Source organism: Rhyacophila brunnea, unplaced genomic scaffold (assembly GCF_057557595.1).
Source record: "Rhyacophila brunnea isolate RB1 unplaced genomic scaffold, BYU_Rbru_1.0 scaffold_1, whole genome shotgun sequence".
Lineage (NCBI taxonomy): Eukaryota > Metazoa > Arthropoda > Insecta > Trichoptera > Rhyacophilidae > Rhyacophila > Rhyacophila brunnea.
The window spans coordinates 2744553-2767624 of NW_028232751.1; positions in this window are offsets into that span (position 1 = coordinate 2744553).

Consider the following 23072-nt stretch of genomic DNA (forward strand, 5'->3'; position numbering starts at 1 on the left):
TAGATAATTTTTCCATTCAAATATGCTAAGCCAAATAAGTGAAAGTTAGCTGTTTATAGGGGTTAATTTAAAAAATACATATTTTCCGCGTACCAAAAGAATTACTTTGTTTTGAAGTTACAAATTTTTGGGCAGTTACCTAATGGGAAATATTATACCTAGTAACGAAATAGATAAAATATTAATAATTAAAGTTGCTCTTAAGTTAGGTAGTTCCAAATTGTCCATTTAGCTTACAAACTCTTGTTTAAAAATGCAGTTTAGTAATTCTAAAACAACAAGAGTCTGCAGTTGTATTTGACTTGCATTTTTTTGGCCACTATAATAATATCTTTAAAGTTGACTTAATTTGTTGTGTAATAGCACCTGTCTTGATACAGATTTCCCTCTGATTAGCGACGGGAAAAACATCGAGAGCGTCGACAGCTTAAAATACCTGGGGGTACACATCACGGGAGATGGGATTTTGCAGAGAGAGCTCGCTATCCAAATGGCAATGGCTGGAGCAACATTCAACTCGATGCGGAGTGTCTGGGACTCACGATTGTATTCGGTCAAAACCAAATGCCGCCTATTCGTCGCTTGCATTCGGAAGGTGCTGCTTTACGGTAGCGAATCATGGCACGTTACGAAGGCTAGGAGCAACAATACTGAGCTTCGAAAACAGATGTTTGCGACGGATACTAGGTGTGCGGTGGTATGACTTTAGGAGCAACAAGGAGATAAGGGAACGCACCAAACAGCCTCTCATCACGCTAATAGTGAAGAGGCAACGTTCGATCTGGCTCGGCCACGTGCTGCGGATGCCAGAAGATAACTTGAACCTGGCTTGCCTGTTCTTCAAGCCGACCGGATTTCGGCGTCCTGGAAGGCCGCTAAATACTATCTATATAGTGTATACAGCGGAGCTACGGGATGCTGATTTGACCTAGAATGAAGCAAGAAAACTGGCGAGGGACAGGGATTCTTGGAGGCACCGCGTGGTGTCCATATGCTCTAAGGGGCGGACATGGAAGAAGGAGACTAAATATCAGTGGCAAGAGGTGGAGGTAGGCTGTTAAGATTCGACATAGATAGTGCATACTAAGCTTTGTCAGTATTACTTATTTGTTTTCATTGAACTAAGAATACAATTTGCAGGTTTGCTGTTTAGTTTTTTAAAATTCAACTAAACCCAGCCTAAATCAAACTATAATAGGTAAGGTATACTATGGGCGATCCAAAAAAATAGTACAAACTTTTTCCGTCATATATATTTGTTTTCGTTGAATTAGAATATCTAATACAGATATGGTGTTGGTTAGTTTATTTTTTAAATTCATTAAGTCTAAACCAAATAATAATCGATAAAAAATATTTTTCCGTCTATACAATTTTTAAAATAATGTATAGTTTAATGTCATAATTTTGGATATTTTATAGATAAACGAATATTTTTTGACTATAATCTACTATGGCTTGGATAAAACACACCATATACATATTATTGTGGTCTTAGTTCATTGAAAACAAATACGTTTGACTGACAAAGTTTAGTGTGCACTATGTATGTCGGATTTTAACAGTCCACCCTTCGCCATTGCTTAAAGGTGATCCTTATACCAGCAAAGGCACCTAGCGGAAAAATATGAAGCTTACAATAAGAGACATTTTTTTGATAATTTACAATTTTAACTGTATAATAATTAATAAATAATATGTATCTGAAAATATTAAAAAGATTTATTTTTTTAAGTCAAAGATAAACTTACAATCGTAAAAAATGTGAATTTGTTACATATTTTTACGATTACGTTAATATTACATTTTATGGTCATATTTATTATTAAAATTTAGTTTATTAAGTTTTAAATTTTTTACCGTGTGGATTTTTGACGTTTTGATCGTTTTAATTATTTATTTTAAAAAATATCGACTTTTATAAAAATAAAAATGTGTGTTACTTGAAATCCTTTTTATTTATATCAAATTTTATTTTAGGTATGGTCCCATTATTGAAGCTCGGTTTGATATAAATACAATATAATAAAATTTATCTTTGACTTAAAAAAATAAAGCTTTTTAATGTTTTCAGGTACATATTTATTAATAATAGGTTGAAAGTGTAAATTATCAAAAAAATGTCTCAAATTGCAAGCTTCGTATTTTTCCGCTAGGTGCCTCTGCTGGTATGAGCATCGCCCTTAATCCTGTATTTGACCAGTAGGCATACTCAGTAATCACATAATGATTTGAATCATTGGACGTCAATTAAAGACAGGTTAAGGTAAGTCAAATCCTGCAGGACTAAATCGTAATGAAATGCACAACTGATAATATTAGAATCTTTAACCAATAGTGGAAAGATTCAAGTTGATAATAATGAAGTCTTTGACCGGGGTTTTTACCATTTTATACAACGTTTTTCTTAGCTCGTATTCTTATTTGTCCGGTACAAATCTTGCAATCGAATTTTAACTAACTTCCCGACTAGCTAGATATTTGAAACTTTTAGAATATATCAGAACACGATGCCAATGCATTCATTTCATACTTTTAGTCATCTTTAAGTAGAATTGAATTCATTTTCAGTTAATTCTGTTTTGTATGAAAAGTTATTTCGACACTATTATTGGTTGCTCTTTGTCTGGGGTCCTAGCAACTAAATTATTAATATATACGTGCGTCACTATGCAAATCAATATGACATGTCAAGTAAAAGAAATTTGATCGTTTAAGCTAGTCAAGTCAAGTTTACATGGTTCAACAGAATTTAAAAACGTTGTTCTTTTTTATCTTGTAATTATTAGATCTACTGCCACTAAAGTAGCCGTGTAGTAAAATGTAAACTATAGTTGTACAAAGTGCATTGTGCAATCGTGATATGATCAGAGTTGGATTGCATGGCTTCTTATGAATAAGCCGACTTATTAAGTACAGCGTAGATGTCTACACTGAATGATAGTAATGGGGATATTCAAATCCATTGCAAATAGGCTTTGGAGCGCTGTTAAAATCACTCCTGCCAATATTATTCGCCGATAAACTGGACTTATATAAGCAGCAGTGGTGTGCGTAATGAGGCGCCTATTTTCAAAAGCCCCTAAAACGATTTTAAATAGTTCTGAGAAATATGAGAAAAAATCATATCTGTTAAATCTGTGAACTTTATGTATTTATTGTTTAATTAGTTACATTCTAAAGAGTATTTTGGCTTTTCATTTTAGGGGTTTTTGAAATGCACACCCAACCATTTTAGTGGGTTTTGAAATTTACCCCAATTATTGATCATGCGTATTGACGGTTTTTGGCGTTTTTTAACGTTCAATCTTTGGCCATCATATAGGTAACAAAAATATCCATCTAAATACATATTATCTAACTCAAAATTTTTCAAAAACCGTTTTAGGGGCTTTTGAAACTAGGCGCTTCGTATGATGTTTGAGCAGAAGGATTAAACCTACCAAATAGGCATAAGAAAATATTAATGTCTTTCATATCATTTTTTTTACAAATATATAATATATATTTTCTATCTAGCTTATTTTTACATCATAAATTAATATACACACCAGTGACATACGGTGAGGATAGGTCGTGGGCATGTTGATGCAAAAAAATTATATAAGTCAACTATTTACTACATACTATTGATACCTTCAATTCCCTTTGACATTACATAATCAATTAGGCACTATACCATTATACCTATTTCTATCATTAATTGCAGTCATCATACATAGTATATTTAAAAAAGCTCCTTTTTAAGTATTTGTTATATTAGATACTTTAGGTCTACTTGTTAAGTCGGGGTAATTTTTTTTTTGTATTTTTCACGTGCACAATTATCTGAAATAAAGACTATGTAATTTTTAAGGTTTCGTCAAAAGGGGTACACAGGAAAACGCCAGAGGGTGATTTGTACCCCCTGACTTTACGTTACGCACGTCACTGATTAGGACTATGCAATGGTTAATGAATTTAGATCAATAGTATCTATATTAAAAGTGTGTATAATAGGTATGTTTGTATATTCTACGTTATTTTCAGTATAATACAAAGAAAAAATTAAGTTATGATTTATTTAGGAGTTGATTTACTGGTACTCAGTAGGGGCCCTAGTTTAAAAAAAAGTTCTTGGCAAGTTATGAAAATTATATATATATATCGGCCGTAGAATTCATTATTATCATCTCAAAATATAGTATTGGCAATAAGTTAGAAAAGATTTGGATTATTGAGAATGATACATTGCACGTAACAAAATTAATAGATAATCTCCAATACTATTAAAAAACAAACGTGCTACTACACATGAATGCTATCTAAGATTTCAGAGACTTTTTGAAAATATTTATGCATATTTTTTCGACTAATACGTGGTGTGAATGAGAACTCTGCCATTCTTGGTAATATTGACTTGTGTGTCCCTGATAACTATCTTAGAAATCGGGAGCATCAGTTGTTTGTTCTCCCGAGGAGCAGAACTAACCTGCCATTGGTGATGCCGATTGGGAGGGCAATAACTCTGTTCAACCAAATTGCTTCGGATGTTGATATATTCCATCTACGTGAGAATGAGTAAAGGTGGACGTTATTTTATGAATTCTTAAAATAGGGTCTGCTTAACTCATCCGGTATACTTCCTTGTACCTATATACTTCATATTTTTTGTATTTACACATTTATACTGTAGAATAACTTAATATTGCATAATTACAGTATTACATAATACTGTTTTTAATAATATTTCTTTGTTTCTAAATGTCACGTTGTGAACGTCTTAAACTTATAATTTGTAATGTCCACAATATGTAAAAAAAAAAAAATTAAAATTGAATTAAAAAAATATTCTTAAATCACAGGAAAGAAAAAAAATATCGTGGAAATAATTAACACAGTCTATTATAGTGGTCTACAAACTCAATAAGGATGTGAGCTACTTTCAGATATTGAAATTGTCTGGTGAGCTACCTACTTATACATATTATTCCTTCTTTATAATTTTTTATCATCTTCCTTTATCGTACCATACATAATACTATTATATAATTTAAAATAAATTAGGACATCAGACTTCCAATATAACATAAAATGCGTACTTTAATTATTTATTTATAAACAAATCAATAATTATTGAAAAATATTTTGAAATAATGAGTGTGAGTAAAAGCAAAAATAATTACTGAAAAGGATGGCATTCACTTTTCTTCACGATTTTTTTCGATTCTCGGTGAGTACCTTGTCACTCCCATCTGAATGCAACTATCAAGATGTACATCTGTGAGTCTGTTTCTACTTTTAAGCACCTTCATAGTGGAAAATGTTTATTCACATAAGAAGGTAGAACAAAACAATGCCTTTATTTCATTTTGGAGTCAAATAATAAAATTTGAGAGTCAAATTTATAAATATGATAAAATATCCTACGCGAGCTACCGGTAGCTCGCGAGCGACCGTTTGGCGATCACTGGTCTATAATAACGCTCTCTATTATAAAAACCCTTCATATGTGATACATTATTTTTATAGAGTAGGAGAAGAGAAAAGAATCAATTTAATTAATATTATTTCATTTCATTTTAATAAATATTGATAAGAGGAAGGTCAATGAGACATTAAAAATAAATTGGACAATTAAAAAAATATTCATTACTTACAAAAAATTAAGGTTTTCACTCTTATTTAACCTGGAGAGTGCTATGAACGAGTTAACTCGCCAAACTTTGTATGTAATGTCAAGCTACAAGCGAGATTACTCGCGACTTTATTGCCAACGTCACGTACATTTCCTGTTAATTCATTTTCATTTTACAACGTTTTTATTAGCTCGTATTCTTATTTGTCCGGTGGTTGTTTATCAAGTACAAATCTTGCAATCGATTTTTATCTAACTTCCCGACTAGCTAGACATTTGAAGCTTTTAGAATATATCAGAACACGATACCAATGCATTCTTTTAATACTTTTAGCCATCTTTAAGTAGAATTGAAGAAATCCGTAATCCAATCCACTAATATTGGTTGCTAAATGGGTGGTCCTAGCAACTAAATTATTAACATATACGTGCGTTACTATGGAAATCAAAATGACATTTCAGTAAGTATTTTATATGTGTTTGTTTGCTTGTTTTTATTAACTTCATATCAAGTACATGTTTGAGCATATTGAGCATAATATTTAAACAGAAAATTTTAAAACGTTGCATATAAAAAGTTCTTTTTATCTTGTAATTATTTAATAATTTATTATATAAATGCTGACTTAAATAACAATCATTTTGGTCTGTAAATGTTCACAGAAAAACTCAAGAATTATGGTTTTTTCATATTTATTATATTTCAAAAATAGCTCTCAATAAATCTTGAGATTAAAGGGGTTAAAATAAAAATATTATTTTTTTCTACTGTGTATTCATTCTTGTATTTATTCGATGAATATTTTATCATCTGAAATCAAGCTCCAGCCTGTTATAAAATTTCTAGCGACAGGATTTTATACTAGTTTTAATTTTATGTTTACCTTAGCACATGAATGGAGGTAAATAATATTGTGTCATACACACAGACAGTCGGCCATCTTGGAATTCAGTCTTTTGTTCTTTCCGGAAGAGATTTCTAGGTGACATCATTTGTATCTACGGCAGCTAAATACGGTTGTCACGTTTTCATATCTTCCCTCGATATTCAATAGATTCTAACAATATAATATTAAATATCGTATACTTATTTGCGGTTACATGTAAGTTGTACGTATGCAGTTCATCGTGGGACACTTATTCGTGCGCCGCAGTACGTGAAATACGAGTTCGTATAACATTTTATCAAAAGTTCTTTGTTGAACATTTCACCGTGGAATACATTTGTATGACGTCTTAAATTTAAACTTTAAACATCAATGCACGAAATTTTTTTCAGAAGCCATTCCGACGTCAAAGACTTTAATTTATGTTTTTTAATCAGAATGTATTCATGATACGCCATCGTTGTGACAAAGGGAGCGGCCCGTACCCTCCGTGATAATATATAGGCAGTACCATTGATTCCCTCTAAGAGTTAAGTGAGCCCCTCTCAATAATGGCTGAGTGCCTGTACAAAGAATCAAATGAAAGAAAGCTCGGTAAGGAAGCCTTACAAGATGTAGACCGAATGGTATACAATCTGATGCAACATCGAAATCTTGAGGTGATTCACAATACAAAGCTCTTTATATTAATGCAAAAAGGTTTTTATTTCATAGTAAAGTTACATAAGGTGGACATAGGTTTTGGAAAAATATCGTAGAAAAAATTCTATTAACATATTTTTTGAAGTTATACTTCTTATGCGCATTTGGGAAAACAGATCAGAGTGTATTTTTGTCGTGGGACGAAGTTGCGCGCGCAAATGTAACGCATTAATTTGGCTTGGGACGGAAATTTTGCCCGCCGATGCAACATAATTTATTTTGCGCGGCGACGTTTGGGTATTCTAAATGCTGAAGGTTTGTAATTTTCAGCTGTGATATTTAGGGCTGTGGCTTGGGCCGGTTGGGTAAAGACTGAATGTTGCAACTTTTATTTATCAGTAAAATTATATATCAATAAATAAATACATTTTGTGAATGTTGAGTTGTTAAATAATTCAAACAATGGTATGTTGTAAATTTACAATATTTAGACACTTAATAGACAAAAATACATATTTTTACAGCTTAGGATAATATTTGTCGTATATCCCATGTCAATTTATTTATTAGCGGCTTATAATAATTGACGACAATAATAATTATTATGTTTCATCACAAAAACCAATATCACGTTTCAGTTAAACCATTAAATAATACGGCATAGGCTATGTTTTACTTTCGATTTGTAATAAATTATTATTGTTAACAAAAATAGTTGTACAGTCATCTGTTTAAGGAAAGATTTTGCTAAATTTTTCAAACACTGGTTTTGAGATTATTTTCTTCCAAAGTAGGTACATTCTGCAAAAATATTTTGTTTTGTTATTTTTTGTGTTGTTACGCCCAAGAAGTATAACTTCTAATGCGCGTACATAAGTAGACACACCGATTTTTTTTTGTTGATAATATGAATTCAACGTTATTTACTAATTTAATATAATATTTTTTTATTTACTAAATCGTCAATCTGATATTAATTTATTGTAAAATAAATTAAAAACCCTTGCTAATACGGATAAGATTCAATTTAAAATTTCACTTCTTAAGGCAATTTTTTTTCGGGCCGGGTGAATATTATCTAAAGGTCTATTCTTTCCTTTTAAAAATAATGCAAATTATATTAAAATTAAACTATGAGTTTCCATTATAAACTATAGTCATAAAAAACATCCAATTGCCTATATTATGGTATTAATATATTTTATATGGTCATTGAATATTTATTATTTGGATGAGAAAAGGGAAGGTATAATAATGATATTTAAGTTTTTCTACAAGGTCTTCATTTTAGACCTTCACACAGTACACCGGCCTTTAAGCGGCAGTATTTCAAATAACATGACTTTGTGATCGATAAGGATTGAAAATAATAATGGTTAGCAATTAACAGTTAACAATTAACAGTTAACAATTAACAGTTAACATTCTCTCAAAGGTGTGTGCGTGTATGAAAATACAGTTGTAAATATATGTTGTTCCTATAATAATTAATGATTCCAACCTCCACACGCAAAAAAATGTAGAAAGTAGTTTCCGATAAGTACCAGTTCTTTGATTTGCATATACTACACAATGATCAAAATTTGCACATTCTTCAAAAATCCATTTCTCATAGGACGGATGTTAACACATCCATTGTCTTTAAAAAGAATAATAATTTGACGAGTTCATTGATCTTCGCAAAAAATGTGAATATTTGCGCATTTTTTTTGTGATAAATTTACACACGAGATAATTAGAGAGGACGTTGCTAACAACTAATCTTTTTAAGTCTATTAATAGTTGCAGATAGCTAAATGCCCTATTTGGATTAGACGCATAACTTTAATATTAATACTATCGACCGAAGGTACTTGATGGAATTTGAATATAAATTCTAATGGATTTTAGTTTTGTACTATTCCATTTGAGTTGTTTTTTGCTACCTTACCTTAACTTTTGCTGCTTACTTTAACATTGTCCACGGTTGTCTAGTTGATCTAATTATATTCTATTCAACATTAAATTTACAATATATAATGAAACTGTTGCTTATATATAAAATTATGTAGTACAAATAACATCGTAAAATCTATTTAAAGCATAGTATAAGACGTTGATGCAGGTAGGTGCAATTATTGACACAGCAAAACACGCAATCTGCGCATAGAGAGTGCATTCAATGTTTACTTATTTGAATGCGAGGGACGTTTATAAAACGATTTAATCTGATTTTATATAGCAATTCAAATCACTAGTTGCATGTAAAAGTGGATTCCATAATGTGTATTTGATTAAACACGACAGTCCGATATAAAATATAAATATAAATGTGATAGTATCACGACATATACGTTTGTATATTTCTGTCAGCTTTATCTATGCATTGATTATTAGAAAAAAAAGTTATTCTTTAAGAAAAGTTTGCTAACTAGGTGAACATAATCTTTAATCAACATAATAGTATATGTCTGGATACAAGGCAGACGGTAGTCATTTAGTAGTTATTATCCCACCTTCTACCTCACCACATAAGATTTCAACTTGTGTTTGAATCAGAGTATGGACCCAATAGGTTGAACAAGTGGCTGACATCCATTTTTCGTAAAAAAAAATATGTTAATACAAACCTCCACTCACTGGAGTCCCATACGATCTTATTAAGATCGGACATAGTCGAAAAAAAAATAAACAAGAGAGTGGATTTTGCGAATATCTAATAACAAATCCTCCTAAAGAAGTCTGTTAAGATACACAAGGTATGCTTTGAATGGTAGTAAAACATTGATTTACATTTTACTATACCGATATCAAAGCAATTCATATAAATTAAATTCTCAAAATCATAAAATTATTTTTAATATTCTCAGCAGAAAAAATGCTCAGAAATATGTACATATAGATATAAGGACAAACAAATTTATTCAATGTAATATATTTTGCTAAAAACCTTAAGTGGAAATGGGTAGGATACAGAGCTCTAAGAACACATAATCACTGAACAAATCTAGTGATCGTAAAGTCCGAATAGTAGAAATATGCACCTGGGTCAACGACTTATTTAAGCTCTACGTATGTACTTGGCAACGCTCAAGGTCGAAAAATAAATCCAGTTTGGGTGTACCTTCATCCAGCAGTAGATTTCGCCAAGCTAATGTTGATGATGATAATTTTAATAATTTTTAAAAATGTAATTGGTTAGTGGAATATAACATGTTAAATTTAATAGTACTTTCAATTTTACATGTATTTTTAATTCTTTCATTTGTATCAATTTTAAATTATTCATAAATATTTTATTACCGACAGTATATTAAAATCCACTCAGTGATATGCGGAATATAAATTTTTGATCGTTCATATTTTTTCTATTATAAATATCAGGGATTCGATGAATCCATCCTTGTATCCATAGAATTTGAACTAATAATAAGGGGAAGTATTAAAAACTTTATTTATTACAATTTGATGAAGATTTTAAACATGTGCTTGAATTGGTAGCAACAAAAATATAATATTCTGTGCGTTTTGTATTGAAATATGGTGGTTATATAACATTAATAATATTTATAGCTGTAATACCCACAAAAACCCACGGTGGCCGCGCGGTTTAAGCGTTGGACTATAACACCGTGGGTCCCAGTTTCGAATCCTGGGTGTGGCTAGTACGCGTATTGTTTTTAATTTGTGTGTGAGTCAGGGTATGGACCCGATAGGTTGAGCAAGTGGCTGACATCCATTTCTCTTAAAAAACAAAATCTGTTAATACAAACCTCTACTCTGTGGAGGTCCATATGATCCTATTAGGATCGGACATGGTTGGAAATATGTGACAGCTGTTACGTTTCGATATTACGTGTTCCCATTTTTTTCTGATTGTTATAGGTGCATTTGCATTATAATGACAATGTTTTGGTTTTAGTATAGGTAAGTCTACAATGTTTCGTGCTCGAAATTTTTAATTTATCATCTTTTCACGACATATTCACGTTTCACACTTTTTCCAGACTGTAGAACCTTTTAGAACCAGAAGGCTATCTTACTACAATATTTAAGTAAGAAATATGCGAAGAAATAACATTGTGTGAGTATAAAAGTGGTGTTTTAGTCAAAACCGAAAAAAAACATAAAAAAGAATCGAGAATTATTATTCTTATCTGATCAATTTTGTTCAAGGGTACTTTCAATTTTATCATCATATACCTACTACCAAGCGTCCGAGAACTACTGGTGGAACATCGCTGAATAGGCAATACGAAATATATTAATTGAACTGACGTTTACGTGGTAGAATGGGATTGTAATGGTGTTGGAACAAAGTTTAGGCATTTGTCCAGCGGCCGTCCTTTCGTCGAGCAATGTGCCCCGCCCATCTCAATTTCAGCTGTTTGGCAACGTCTATTACAACGTCTGCTTCCTAACCCATTCGTATCTCTTACGGACCTTTCGCGTGATGCCCAAAATACATCTCTCCATGCCTCGCTGTGTGACTCTTAGCCTTTGGACATCTCTCGTGTTGAGGGTCTACGTCTTGCAGCCATACGTTAGCACGGGTAGCACACAATGGTTGAAAACCCTACGCTTAAGAAATAATGGTAGGTCACTCTTTGTTTGTATAGCCCTCATTAATAAGTATGGGTAACGTTTTGCCAGCGTCACTTCCATATATTTAGGCTCAGTCTATATGGAAGTTTTCTTCATGATCTTTGCTTACACCATTATTTGAGTAAGTAGTAAAAAGAAAATTTGGTAGCGAGCCATAACGTAAGTGATTTCGTTGTATACTTATATGTTTACAACGCCTGCTTACGTCAACAGACTTGGTTAACCACTTTATTTGCTTTTTTTATTATGATTTGAGCATATTACGACAAGGTTCATCAAAAAAAATGTTTGCGGTCATCTCAGATCACTATAAAAATGTTTCGGATTGTAAAAATGTGTGGCTCGTAAACATATCGTAATTTAAAAATTCTTTTTATTTTTTTCAAGACCTCGACAGCAATGACGTATACGTCATGATACACTTATTCATATAAAAAAAACTCACAATCGAAATGTACACGTTAGCAGAATATGTCAAAGATTTTGTAATATTGCAATAAATTACAAAGATGCTGTAAATGCATGAATACAATTTTTCAATATATGCATAAGTCTTGTAATATATCGCTACCAAAAAGCAATAATCAGATAGAGTGATAACGACGATTTTGAGATACCTATAAGTACATAATGAATCACTGAAATTGTAATACTCTTTTTAAAAGAAAAATACCACTTTTTCATTTCTCAAAAAATGTCCTATAATTTAAAGGCAACAGTGGGATAACTGAAAATACCCACTGTTACTTGATTGTTACCATTATCATGTATTTTTGTCACTGTTCTGGCAGAAGACACTAATTAGAAAAAATGACATATTGAGTTAGTACCAAAATGTTCCTTATTTCAAACTTTACAGTCTGGAAACCTTCTTAATAAATAAACAGTCTTTATTTTAAAGTCACACTTTTTACGATTACTTAATAAACTCACATGGTGGACCATTATTTCAAACATTTTAACAACTTCAAAGTCAAATTACTCAAATCTAGTATTCTCCAGTTAGTGTGTTCTGCCAGAATAGAGACGTTATTATAAACCGCAGAAAAAACAAAATAAACATACACATAGTTTGATTTGATTTGATTTGTATGAAACAAACATTAAAGTTCAATTTTATTATCTCGAAACTATTATTTTTAACTTACCCCACAGTTGCTTTGGGGGGCTACGTAGAATTTATTTTGCAATCTATATTTTTTTTTTACGGAATAATGAAATTTGTTTGAGCAGACCCATGATAATGAATAAATGGATCAATTATTATTCTTCTGATGTTGCGTCCTTTATTGGTACAGTGCTGTATGTATATATTCTCTAATTGAGAACGTATCAGCATGCAATTTGATGACAAAGTACATAAAAGAGCTTTTTATTGTACTCGAATTTATTTTGCGGTAAGTATGTAAAATAATGTTTCCTTTTTTAATATTTCATTTGTGTCGTTTTGACACATTTTTTTCCATTATCTGTGATGTGTTTATAGTCTGTAGGATCTGTCAATTCTAGAATATTGTAGAATTAACAAAAAAAAATGTTTTAAAACCATTATAACGGTTATAACTATAAGTAATATTGTAGTCATTGACTTGATATATTGACAACTGTGGTGTATTAGTATCTAATTATTATAACTTAGATCCTAAATAACTTGGGTTTTATACTTATATTAGATGGTTCTATTCAGCCAATATACAAAAATACGAAATGTACCATCGTCGTTTGCACAGTTATGCATTTGTCATTGGTGCTTGAAAAGTACAAAACCTGAATCGATTATATTTTAAATTTCAATATCACCTAGTACCCGATGTCTATGGTATTAATTATTATAAGTTATGTTCACAATATAGACTAGGATATGAGTACCTAATTATACACGTTTGCATGGAGAAATATTATATGGTAGAAAATTTTTCACATCGCTGAGACTAAAAATATATTTCAAGGATATACAAAACGGAAACGGAAAAGCGTACAAGGTATGCGCAAAGCTGAAACATCTGCATTTTGATGCTTCAAAGCTTTCATGAAGAAAAATATTTTTACATATGAAAAATACACAAATACACAAATAAACTTAAAAACTCATTCTTTTATTATATTTTCTTATAAGACAACGTAGTTTATTAAAGGATTTACATACGACTATCATCACTCGTAATAATAAACTATATAATACATAGTATTATTGTATATCAATAAGTAAGAAAAAATGTAAATGAAAGTTTACTCTGTAAGTAATAATATTATGTGTATACATACAAACGATATCTGGATGAAGCTGTAGTCAGAAATATTTGAGTTATTATATAATATGAAGAGCCTTTCTTTGGAGAGAGTTATTTGACCATCACCAGATTATGTAATGCATCCAATTTTTATTTGTGTGAATAATTCATAAATTAATATTTTTGCAACTTTTGGTGGATTGTCTGAATGAAAATTAGGTTATATTTTGTACTCTCTGTAACAAAGTATGTTAAAATATTTAAATTTTAAATAAATATGCAATATTCTGTACACTATCTTAAGTCTTCTAGTATAGTTGGAAGCACAGGTTAATTTTTAAAATTTTAATTAATATGTCAGAGACAAAATTTTATTATTTGAGATTTTGTAACGTTTCGATTAGATAGATAGTAGTTTTTTGAATTATATAAATTAAGAGTTATTATCAACTTTTTTTTTACATATAATATGATAAAAAGAAACTCGAGTAAGTATTATTTATGTATGACGTAAGTTCATGATTTTTTTTGTCTTACTGCAAAACTTTGTATGCTTTTATTATATTGGAAATATGACATTTTCAAATTACGAGAAAACTGAATTTTTCTGTCATATTCATATTTAATAAAGTGATACAGTCATAATTTGTATTATTAAAACTTTTTTTATAACAATACAAATGAGGTTTCTGGAAAAAAACAGCAGTTACAATTTTTGTAAATTTTTGTTAAATCAATAAAAAATTCTTTTTATATGCACAATTTCTGAAATATTGTTACATTATACAAATAACAAAATATACATAACATTTAGGATTTTTTTTATAAACTATACTTTTAGACGACAGAAATAAGATGTTTTTACTATGTTGCATAGATTTTTTGAAAATGGAAACTGACGTTTTTGTTTCTAGAGTCTTTTATAATGTTGAGGTTTTAGTGGTTAAATGTAATGAAGGATGTGTTAGTGATATAATTGAATATGAAAATACCTTGAGCACCAAAAAGCGTTACGTCCACTTTCACTTTTGTTTAAATAACCTCAAAACTACAATAGGCAAGCATCATGTAATGCGACGAGCATAATTAAATAGTATTACCAGTTCTACCACTTAGCGCTTGCCAAATGCACAATAAAGGGTAACTCACATGACCGCATACTGCAACTGCGAAATCAACACTAATTTCTTTTATTTTATTCAAGTGCATTGTATCCCAGTGCTGCGGCGCACAGTACAGGCTTTCGTTATCTCTCACTTGGACAATTCCTGAATCGACCGTTACATTTGGCCAAGAGCCAGTGCAATACTTGGCTAATAAAAGTAGGCTTCAGCCGACGTCGAGGGTCAAATTGAATGGAGACGTTTGCAGGGGATACATACGGCGACCCCGTTTTGCCGATTTGCCATACTGGAGCTTTCTTATTGCCCAGTAAATAAGGCTACTCTCTGCTCAATGGCTTGTGTTGTTTTGATCATTTCGTTGATGCGCAGATGTTTTTTGCGGTGGAAGGGATAAAGCTCTCCACAACTGATTATTTATTTTAAATGCTCAAAGATTTTCGCACAAATACAGACACTTTATATATTATTATTCCATATATGATAATAGAATTAATACTGTGTACGGATAAAATGTTCACTGAACAATTTAATTCTAAAATATTCTTGTCTATTTTTACGCCGCATTAATTTGTGATTTTTTCACATTGAACTAATTTTTTAATATAATATTCTTTATTAATCTTCTTTCTATGTTTTTATGGTTCGTTTTTGGTGTATTTCGAGTTATTTAGAATAAAGATATTATATATCGATGATTGATGAAAAAATAGTATAAAAAATGTTATTGTAATTTATTTTAGTGGGCCCCACGATGGCCGAGCGGGTAACGTGTCGGCCTATAATGTCGTCGGTCTCGCGTTCGAATCTTGGGCAACAATAAAATCACATGTTGTTTTTTTTGTTTGTACAGAGAGTATGGAACTAATAGGTTTAGCAAGTGGCTAATATCCATTTTTCGCTAAAACAAAAATCTATTAGGTATTACTAAAATAGGCTAAATTATTAAAATATATCGTTGTAGTTTGTGTGTATATATAAATATATTATGATGTATATATATATATAAGAAAGCTTAAATTGTTCCACTGAAAACTACTTGTAATTACCTACGTATTCACGTTTAGTACAGAATTAACAAATTCATTATTTTATATTCTACAAAAAATAATTTACAAATGACATCTGTCTGTAGTTATGTTTTATAAACTGGTTGTAGAATTGGTCAATCAGACGCCATGTAGCATTTTTATTAATACTTAACGAGCTGTATATAACACAATCAAATGAAGGCTTCAATTATTTGATATATTTCTCGCACACAACACATACAACCACGCAATGTAAAAAACACACACACACAATGTCAAAATATGAGAATATATGTATAAAAGCCTGACACGTTTACAATATATTATGTACATTCATATTTTTTTGAGCTGGACTCGAAGCGAAACAGTCCCTTCGACTAAATGCTGAACTACCGTGATAGTAGAATTCGAATCGTAGTCGGGCATTACCTTTTATAATGTATCTTTTTAAGTGCATTTTTTTCGTAAAATATCTGCTAGAGAAAGGTAAAATATAATATTTTTTTTATACAGAGAAGTACTGAAGATGAACAAGTCCTGTAAATATGGTTATCTTAAGACTTTCTTTCAGTTAACTACTACGGACTACATACCTTCATCAAGCACCTTACGCCACTGATTAATATAAGCAAAAAAATGCAGAAACTTGAATGTATATTAGATATATACTTACATATTTTTATGCATGAATAATTAGAACTGTTTAATAAGTAGTTGTGATAGATTTTTCAATGTTGCCTTGATGTTATTAATAGAAAATGAACAACACGTTATAGTCCACACGTGGTAGATATATTGCCTACTATTTGTAGACTAAAATACCGATAGCATAATAATTAAGTTTCAAATCAAATCAAAACTTCCAATAAATTGCATGATTCATCTTGATAGACTTCGAGTGGTACTGTAAAGTATCTAAATTTTTCACTTATGTAAGATATTATCTTCATTAGTATATAAACGCATATTATTAAAGAAATAAATATTTACTGATGGACATTTATATCTAAGGGTTTGATGATTATAATAATATCCCACATGTATGTAATAGTATTATACTTTAGTAATATTTAAGAAACTTTATTATGTACTATGTAATGATTTTTCATATAAATAAAACGACTAATATAGAAATTAATGGTGTTATACAAAACAATACAATCAGTACGTATATATTTAATTTATATGTTTGAACGATATTTTTTATTAGTTTATATTGTGCCCACGTTAGTTCACTTGGTACAAAGGTCGTTTTTTAATAAATATTTTTTGCAATTTTAGAATTATGTTATCTGAAATTAGCGTGTAATTATTAAGTAGTTAATTTTTGAAAAGAATAACTTTTCGTTAAGTGGGTCGGAAGTTCAAGTCTCGTGGGTGGACCAAATTCACATTCGTTTCTCTGTGTGCTTAATTTTTTTATTTTATTTGGCCTGTAGAATGGCTTCATTGCCATGACGGACTGTTTAATATCCAATAACGTAATTAAGAAACAAAGTGTATACAATATAATTATACAAAATAAAATATTGTTGTTTTTTTATTTATTAAAAGATGGTAGCATATATTATCAGAATGTGAAAAAATCTCAGATACGAGATTAAGAAATATTTGCATGTGAAATATTTATATCGGTTGCGTAATTGTATTAAGTTGTTAAATCGATGGGTATGTAATTTTCAATGATTTTTCTAATAATACTAGAAATATTGAAGCTGTTCTGAATTATATATTTTCTTCTAAACTTAATTTAAATAATCATTTTCATGGTTCAGTTTTTTTGTATATGTATTAGATTTTAAAAATATAAATAAGTAATCGTAAAAATAAAATAAATTCGTAATCTTCTTCTTATTGTGCCATCCCCTAGCGGCTAGCCAAAGTCAGCTACCATCAGGGGGATCTTAGTTTTGTCGTCTGCTACCCGGAACGGAAATTTCAGTGAAACTACACTCGTACGAATTATGGAGGTTATTAATCCACAAAATGCAGCGTCATCCTCTGCTACGCTTACCATTGATTTTTCCTTTAATGACAAGTTTAGGAATGCTGTACTTTTGCCCTCTCATACCGCACATGTATCAGAAAAGAGACTTAACTCAAAATTTGCAAATATTCAGGAGAGACATTTTAATTTTTATTCGATCTTTGATTCACCGTATTTTCAAAGCAATGAGACAAAAATAAAATAAAAACAGTTCACGTTTTGAAGACATATGCGTACTGGAAAAGCGATAGGTACAACTAAAAAAATGTTACTATTTAAATTCACACAACGTCAAATATGACCCAGTGGAAAAGTGACACTTGTGAAATCTAGGGATAAAAAAATAAAATAAATTACTTTCGCATAGACGCACATGTAGATGGCGCTACCGAAGTTCCACTGGTGATGATAACCGAAAATCGACAAATTTATAGTTAGGTCTATTTTCTAATATACTGTAGTTTTCTGGTTTCGGTACTGTGCATAAGTTCTTGGTATTTCCCATTCGAGTAACAACTTAAAAATTTGTCATTCTCTCGGTCCAAGGAATTTTGAAGATGTATCTATACAGCCAGATCTCGAAAGTTTCAAATCTTGCATATATCGTCCATACTTCCATACTATAGAAAAGAAAAATATTGATAGAACATAAACAAATAAATACTATTAACCCACAAAATAATTATTACGTATGCATTATGAATTGAAAAATCCTGAATACGGTTTAATAAAATTAGCTCACAAAAGGCAAGTTATGACAATTTTATTCAAAATATTGACAGAGTTAAATAATGACATGCCGTAGGCTATTTTAAAACATTCAATCGTCTAACTGAAAATAAGCGGAGTCAACTAAGTACTCGAATAAAGGAACACACAGGTATTCAATCAAAGGTAAATATGAGCTTTATTTCTCCTTCCGCAAACAGATTAGTTCTATCACGCTGTCTAAGTTTTTCCATGTCATTTAGCAGTGGTCACACTTATTAATTTTAATTAATTTTCGTATTATCGTAGGACGTTAAATCCTTGTATCGCGATATATCTTGATACATAAACTCGGATTGGAAATGCTGTAATGCCGTGATTTTGTCATTCGTTTTGAAAGATCCACGAGGAATCTATTGGTGAAGATTTTAGATCTATAAAATCATTATAAATAATTACATGATAAAAAGAACTTTTTATATAGAACGTTTTTAAATTTTCTGTTGAACCATATAAACTTGACTTGACTAGCTTAAACGATCAAAAAAAATTGTACTTGACATGTCATATTGATTTCCATAGTAACGCACGTATTTATTAATAATTTAGTTGCTAGGACCCTAGAGCCCTAGCAACCAATAATGGTGTCGAAATAACTTTTCATACAAAACAAAATTAACTGAAAATGAATTCGATTCTACTTAAAGATGGCTAAAAGTATTAAAAATGCATTGGCATCGTGTTCTGATATATTCCAAAAGTTTTAAATGTCCAGCAAGTCGGAAAGTTAGTTAAAAATCGATTGCAAGATTTGTACTGGACAAACAACCACCGGACAAATAAGAATACGAGCTAAGAAAATCGTCGTAAAATAGTAATTTTAAGAACGTCCTAAGGAAAGTTACATTTAAACCTCGGACGGCCCTTAAATTTTAATATAATTTATTGTCACTGTAAACTAGATTACAATTCTGAGTATACGGGAAATATCCATAAAGAGAAACGTAATGCTTAAACATTGCATACGTTAGCCTATCCTTTTTTATTACTGAGTAAATAAATAATAAGAATTAATTAGAATTATATTTTATCCAATGAATAATGTACTAGATTTAAGCATGTAGCATTCGTTGTTGAACGTAATATAATCTGAAATAAGTAAGCAAGTATCCCAGGGAACTCAGAAATAATGGGAACTACAATACATAACGGGTAAGGCGATAGCAGGTAACCGACTCGAGTAAGAAAGAATCCGGGTTAAGCTTACACACATGTCAAGAATACGTTTTACGTCGAATACTGAAAACTGCTCTCGGCTTGTGCATTTACGATCATTTAATGTTGGTGTATTACACACACTATTAATTGGACGTGCATAATGCGTGCTTTATTTTCGTATGACACTCACACATTCAAAACCCGGCATCAACACGCGGCGTATTGAATATAGCCTATCGGAATTATTATATTTATTATCTGTTCTGTGAAGTATCCATATTATGTAAATACGTTGATCCAAAATGAAATTAGATAATTATTGTCAAATTTTGACATTAAATTTATTTGGCCGCATACTTGCCAGTCAATTTCGTCGTGGTTATTGATGTTAGCATATTGGCTAGTTATTGCTACAGCACATTTATTGAAATTTAATATATTATGCTGGTTTCAGTCTAGTTCATACCAGCATTCTCTCTAACGGGTATATTTTAGAAGTGTTTCAAATGATGTATAATAATAAGATGTCGAAAAATACTGTATTTTAGTAGTCCATGAGATTAGTGAAATAAAATTCAATTAATCAATATTTGCCGCAAGTTCTATGCAATCGACGACCAAATTTTCACTGATCGGAGTTATTTCATATTATCCGTGACTCCAGTAAACGATCCAAAATGACATTTCACGATCGGGCCTTCGCATAATCGAAAACAATATAATATTCATAATGATATGACTACATAAATATAGATAAGTACCTACTATTAAATAATTATCAATCAAAATATGTGCTATCTACTAAATTTATTGTACATACATAATTTAAAAAAAAAACATTTATTATAACCAATAGAAAAAAATCTCTTTGAAAAAAGTAAGATACGAAGACATACGAGAAATCGAACCTGCATCTCAAACAAAAACCGATTGCCAATAGCAGCTTGATTTGAAAGAGCTTTAATGAGCAGGTACTATAAGGGCCAATTGTTAAAATTTGTCGTAATTAGTATGTCACCTAGTATGATAGTGGACAATGCGCACGGGGCGTAAACCCAAGAGATGCAGCTTCAACATTTGTCACCCGGTCAGTCCAAGGAATTTTGAGGATGCGTCTGTACAGCCACATCTCGAAAGCTTCAAGTCTTGAAGCTTTCAAAGATGCATATTTATCACAAACTGAGTGGTAAATAGATACTGCCCAAAGCATAACAACATCCCTGCATAAAAGTAGGAGTTCTAATAGTTCCTGATTATAAGTAAAAATAGGTTGACTAAATATTTAAATAAGATAACAGAGATCACAACAAATATGCGCTACCTATTTGTAAATTTGTAGCTTTGATATTGATTTATTTTTAATTAACTTGTAGGTATTTAGGTAGGTATATACAAATGAACTTATAAATATTAAGCAATAAACAGAGATAATAGTAATTTAAAATTAGACGAATTCATTGATAAATTTAAATTAGATTGTTCATTTTTTTCATAGGGGGCCTCAAGATCAGTCAGAGCGTCGTACCTTAGCCAGCTCTCACATCAGAATTCGCCTCATGCGTCGCATGTCGAATTCGATGATGTGACGTCATGGTTATCGTAAAAACACATGTTGTCAAATAGGGCTTTGCAGATTGGTCGAATGCAACTGAACAACAAATGCGACAGGTCGACTATCGACTCTTCTGACATGTTGGATGTCACGAGCGCCGAGAACATGCCAGCCATCTTTATCGAGACGTCAGTGCGCGCACGCCGGTTACTAAGTGCTTAATGAGTTCTGCTAGTATAAATCATGCACTGTGCATAATAATCCAATATTTTCGCTTTCTGCTCACAATTCTGCGGTACCAATACATATTAATCGCTGTTTCAGCGTCCGATGGCATATTTGCGTAATGGCGCTGGCCAGAGTACTTATTATTTTGACGTTTTGAGACGCGAGTGTCGCTAATAGATGTGCGAGTTCGTCACATAGAACACTGGTTCACCGGTCTCAGTTATTCGGTCGAGGCGAATTCTGATGTGAGAGCCGGCTTACGTTACTAAACGCGTCACTGGCCGACGATTGCATAAAAGAGACCGTCATCGATAAGTGAATAAAAGGTGATGACGTCACCCGATATCGAGGCGATGTGAGCATAACCACACGCAGTTCATGTAGATTGTATATTGTTAGGTGGAGAGAGATAAAACAGGGTAAAGCGGGAGTACCACTGCAAGAGAAATAGACAATTTAGTAAAGTACGCATGAAAAGGAGATCACTGTGCGGCCGTGTACGGGTCATTGCATCGCGTTGCACCGATCGGCCATCGTCATGAGCGGTGGCTCTAAGTACATTTACTTTTGTACCAATTTGGGAAATATTTAATAAAATAACAGATTTAAAGCGTATCAGTTTGGTTTAATAAGTGAGTCAATAGTTTAAGTACAGTGGGCAATATATTTAAGAAAAAATAATATTATTAGGCAAATATTATTTTATTTCTGTGCAATAATAAAATTCTGTGTTGCTATAAATCAAAGTATATTATTACTTAACAGATAAAAAAATGGGTAAAAGTTTTTAGTGTATAAAAAGTTAATAAAACCTCAGTAAAATTGTCAATATTATATTGTCTGTGCTCGGTGAGATAGTATAAACAACGTAGATTCTAAATGCAATGTTTCAACCGATGTAGGTCATAAGATAATGAAATATTTACCTCGAGGTATACTCTAAAATGGCTAAACCAAAACCAGAACCAGAACTTTATTGTTATTTTTAGATGCATGATCACTAGATCACTGCCCTCAACGAGAAACAGGTTATATGGGTCGTCTGTTTCCAAATATTAATGAACTTTATGTCTACCTTTTCACAATATATACTATGAAATGATAGTATAACTAGACTAGGAAATTAGGGGAGTGGGACGACTGGCCTCCGGACAATTGTACGCCGCACTGTCGTAGACACGTATACAGAACGTAGACGAGGTATTTTAATCAGTTTCTATCTATTACTTACTAGTTTTAATTCATTTTACTCTTAACATAATGTAT